The 5,406-nt window shown below is 33.2% G+C and overlaps 1 pseudogene; it reads left to right on the top strand.

Moving 5' to 3' along the window:
* The first annotated feature begins 3,957 nt into the window (after nt 1-3,957).
* On the top strand, nt 3,958-5,047 carry LOC150036560 (uncharacterized; annotated as a pseudogene).
* The last annotated feature ends 359 nt before the right edge of the window (nt 5,048-5,406 follow it).

Below are 5,406 nucleotides of genomic sequence, written 5' to 3'. Positions count from 1 at the left end.
TTTCCACTGTGTGTAGGAAACAGGTGGTTGAATATATATGGGGGGTGAATTTTCAAATAGGCCTAGGAATAGGGTGGGAGGGAAATTATGAGATTTTAAAAAGGAAGAATAGAGGAAGGTGTAGTGAATTACGCATATTTTGCCCATAATGCCATGATTCTTTCGAACACCCACCCTGAAAGGCTGAAACCCAGCGGTTATGGACCTATGGTAACCAGGAACGACATGTCGGCATGGCGCATGGGGAACCCGATATGAATTCGTAGCCCATAGGGAACACTTTTATTTCTATATCTTTTTGGATAAGGCCATAGAAAGGAGGGGAAGGTAAATGAAGTTGGTTTCATTTCTTTGGAGCACACACATTCTTTTCCGCCTATCAAATGGCCTGTCTTCTTTGATGCCTTTTTCCATTTAAACTTCAATTATTATCATCTATCCTATTCATCTCCTCTCTCACACTTTTCCCCTTTTCACTATTTTGGTCCTACCACTCATGATTTATACACCCATATATGATACATGGATAGAGGAAAAGACCCAAGTTGGTAGACCAAGGTCGACAGGGCCCATATCCGATTAATACACCCATGGCTTGAGAAGGACTGATCTGAGTGGATTGGTCAAAGCCCATGAGAGAGCCTCGCAATAACTTAAAGAACTAGCAAGGGAGCCTAAAGTGAGCTAAGAGGACTCATGGCGATCCTAAAGGGAGCTCAGGGTACTTAAGAGCTTAATTAAAAGTAACTTAGAGAATCGATGGGGGAGCCTTGTGGTAGCTTAGAAGACTCATGAAGGAGTCTAGAGGTAGCTTAAAGGACCCATGAGGAAACCCAGTAATAACTTAGAGGATGCATTGAAAGTTTAGAGGTAACTCAGAAGACACACGAGAGAATAGAGATGTCCATTTAACCCGTAGGGCCCTGCCCCGAATGGGTAGGGAATCCCTAATTAGACGGGGAATGGGGAGAAAATTTTCTCCATTGGTTAAACGGAGATGGAGACAAGGATTATATTCCCTGCCCAGCTTCCTCGCCACGCCCTATATATATATATTACTCACTATACACATTGAGTTTATAATATAAAATAGTTATAAATATATAAACTAATTTTATATAATATATATGTATTATATATAAAGTTAATTAATTACATATAACTTTTTATTTGATATAGGAAGGAATTGAATTTCTCGTGGAAGCGTGTGAACACTGTGACATTGACATTTAATTTTGAAAACAACAAAATATAAAGAAATACATACAATACAATAGATAAACATTCATCCCTAAAGCATGCTTTCACAAAGGAAGAGGGGAAGAAAAAATAAATTTAGAATGTTTGTAACAGATAGAATTATAAGAGAAAAAAATATAAAAGTATAGTACCTCTTTGAAATATTTACAAATACGAAAGTGTTGACTAATCATCTTTTGAATTTTTTACCCTCTCTCTTGCATCTTCCCTTTTCTTTCCATTTTTTCTTTTCTTTCTTCTCTCTCTTTTTCTTTCATTTTCTCATTTTTCATTTTATTTTTTTCTCCATTTTCTCTCTCTCTCTCTCTCTCTCTATCTCTCTCTTTTTTTTTTTTTTAAATTTTCTTTCATTTTTTGGATTTTAAAAATTTTTCTTTCTCGGGTTTTTTAAATTTTATTTCCTTTCTCCAGTTTATTTTTATTTTTATTTATTTTCTTTCCTTTCTCCTATTTATTTTTGTTTTCTTTTCTTTCTCCAATTTTTACTTCCATCTCCTCAATCTCCCAATCTCTCCAAACATCTCTCTCCCTCATCTTCCCATTTTCCACTAGAATCATTAAAAAAAGAAAAGAATTACGAGACTGAGTTTCAACAAGACTTGAAAGTGCCCAACTCATAAGTGACTAACACCAACAAGCCAATCATCAAGTTTGATTATTATAACGAAACTTTCACTAGAAGAAATTCGGGCTTCAATGTAGGTTGAAAATAATATTATCGGATGTATTATGTTGGTTGAAAAAATAGATCTTCAATGTCGGTTTTAAACCGACATTGAAGATGACCTACAATGTTGGTTTAAAACCGACATTGAAGGCCTCCCATTATTATTATTGTTATTTTAAATTTATCAAAATTTTTCATTTCCCTCTCGCGCGCGCGTCCCCTAAATTTCATCTCTCAGCTCTCTCACTTTACCAAAAGTACTGCAACCCTCGATCGGCCGTTTGCCTACCCAAACAAACTCTCTCCTCTCTCAGTAGCTGCTGGTCGGTCGTTTGCCTTCAGGTGGGGTTGTCTTCATCGGGCGATCATCGAAAACGAGCTCGTCATCCAAGCTTCTCCATCGCAGGTATATTTGAACAACATTTTCATTTGCCTTCAGGTGAGGTTGTCTTCCTTTGTCATTTGATAGTTGAATATTTGAACAACATTTTCTTTTGTCATCGAACCTAATAACCACCAAAAGAGCAGCTTGTCTTGTTGTATCCATTTAAGAAAATTTGGGTTTATCTTCTTCAGAGCAGATTCATAAAGTTTGGGTTTATCTTCATCTAAAACTTCTCTGGCAAAAATTCATCTGCAATCTTTGGATCTTCATTGATGTGTTCTTCAAGTCCATGACCTTGTATCACATAAAGTACTTGAAATTTTCAAGCAAGAATAATAAAGTACTCTGTGGGCAAAATTTCTTAGATTTTGAAGAATAATAAGTTTGGGAATTTATCTTAGTAGGTTCATATTTGATTCTACACTTTAAGGTGAAAAGAAATAAGCAAGAGTTACCTGAAATTGGTTTAGCTGAAAGAAATAAGCATTCTGTCAAATTTATACTTTTGTTTTTTACATTTAGGCTGTTGATTTTCAGCTTTTTTCTTGGTAAATTCCACTTTTAGTTTGTATTTCACAAATCTAGAAATCTGCAGCATAATAGTGATTGAGGATTTTACAGTGGATTTCATGTCCTTTTGTTCATAGGCTCTTCTTTTGTTGCATTCACAACCTTTTGTTCTTCATTTTTTATTGTACCATCTTGTAGCGTTATTTTTCATTGGAATGGAGAGGTGAGAGCAAGAAAGTATACTATCATCCTGATTAGAGCAATTTTATTGTAACATCTTGTGAGATCTCATGTCTTGTTTTCTTCATTTTTCTTGTAAACTCTAATTTATACGTAACGTGGTTAATGGTTCATGCTTGTCATCTCCACATGTTACCGTTTAAAGTCCTTACCTCCTATTGGCTTTAGCTTAGAATTTACTGCCAGTTGTTGTGTGGTGTTGAGTGAAGTTTTTCATTTGTTAGGTTCAAGTTTGACGTGTAAGGCTAAATTTTGATTCTTGGGGATTTGGAAGCAAGATAGGAAGATTGCATTAGACGTGTTTTAAGAAGGTTGACAAGTGGAGAAGGTGCACCCAACACAAAAAGGACTTCATAACAATATTAATAACAAGGACAAGGTAATATTTATAAGATGCTTATCTTAAAAGTCTAGTTGTTCTAAATTTGTTGAAGTTGCATATTTTTCAATCATAATTTTATGCTTTTAAATTTTCCCTTGTTATTGTTTTTTTTAAGATTAAATTGCATATTTTACAATCATGGATAAGTCATGGATGAAAATGAATAGAATGTCAGCTGAGTATGGTTTAGGGGTCGAGGTGTTTATTAAAAATGGTCTATAACATTCAAATATATCGAATGTTATGAGTTGTCCATGTTTGAAGTGTGTTAATGCAAAGACTCTAGATGTGAACAAAATAAGAGAACACTTATTTTTTAATGGTATAGATCAAAGTTATCAGACATGGATTTTTCAGTTTATGAGTTTGGTTATTTATTATTTTTCCTACTTTGAATTTTTGTAACTTTGGTTATGGTATGATCATTCACCAATTAAGAGCTTTAGCCAGTCCTCCAAATATGCTAACGCTAATGGTACTATCAAATTATTGAATGGACATGCCATACATAACATGAACGATGTAGACATGATCCGTATCTCTTTGAACAAGCATATATTTGGAAGAGACAAATTTATTTGTTTAGGTCGTGATGATCTGCTCCAATATTGCAATATGGTTGAAATAGGCTACATGTGTATTTTGACATACATTGCGTAATTATTACTTATCTAGATTCACTCATGTATACTTTATTTCATGTTGATAAATAATAACTTTTACTTTGTTTAGGTATCTTTGGGATGAATGTGGTCGTGATATTACGAAGAAGTTTTTTTTTTTTTTTTTTTTTTTTTTTTTTTATAATTGATCAAGCAAGAATATCGCCACACGTGAAGTCTCAAGATATCCAATCCAAAAATTTAGCCAATCAACTAGAATTGGGTAATTTACACCAAATAGTCCTCATTCCATATAACACAAGATAAGTGAATTGTGTTTATGTTGTGGCTAATTTGCATTATACACTTGTTGCTTATTATAATTATCATTGGATATTGATTGTAATCAACCTACAAGAAAATTGTGTTTATATTTTGGATTCTCTTCAAAGCAAGGTTCAAGAGGATTTTCATGGAGTTATAAATATGTAAGTGTAATTGAATTTTCTTAGCTCTTAATCGAAGTATTTATGTTTAACTAATGTTTTAAAACTATTTAGTGGATTGAAAACATGGCAAGCCAAGCACGATCTCCAACACTATCGGTTTTCTCCAAAATGGAAACCTGTAAAGGTAAATTTGTATTCATTTTTTAACAATTTATGTTCATTCGACTTCTTTATAACAATTTAACAATTGTTTTCAACTTTATATGCAGTGCCCTCATCAATTAGATTATGTAGGATGCGGGTACTATGTGCAAAAGTATATACATGAAATAGTGCATAATCCTACTACTCCCATTACTAGCCTCGTATGTAAATTATTTATTTTTTATATAGTGCTAGCTTTAATTTAATAAATGGACGTAAACTTATGTTGAGTTTATCTTTTTTTTCTTTTTTTCTTTTTTGTAGTTCAATACAAAAGATGCATATACGCAAGGAGAGATCGACGTAATTCGGACCCAATGGGCAAGTTTTGTTGGCAAATTTGTGTAGGATGTAATTCTTGTTTTTTTGTCTCAATAGAATGTAAAGGCTAACTTAGAATGAATTTGTAGATAAATTCATAGGTGGAAGACATGATCTGTTTATTATTGGAAGTTGTATTCTGGTATTGTGATTCTTGTTTATTCATGGAATTAGTACTACTAGATATTTGTGAATGAGAGAAATGATGGCTTTGGTGTAAGTATTCTATGAAAGTCTGGTTCTAGTATTGTGATTCTTGTTTGTGGATAAATTCATAGGTGAAAGACATGATCTGTTTATTATTGGAAGCTGTATTCATGGTATTGTGATTCTTGTTTATTCATGGAATTAGTACTACTTGATATTTGTGAATGAGAGAAATGATG

This window comes from Benincasa hispida, chromosome 4 (genome assembly GCF_027475165.1).
Source record: "Benincasa hispida cultivar pf3 chromosome 4, pf3_genome.v1.1, whole genome shotgun sequence".
NCBI classification, from domain to species: domain Eukaryota; kingdom Viridiplantae; phylum Streptophyta; class Magnoliopsida; order Cucurbitales; family Cucurbitaceae; genus Benincasa; species Benincasa hispida.
The sequence above is the reverse complement of the archived record's forward strand: the minus strand, read 5'-3'. Positions and strand labels throughout refer to the sequence as shown.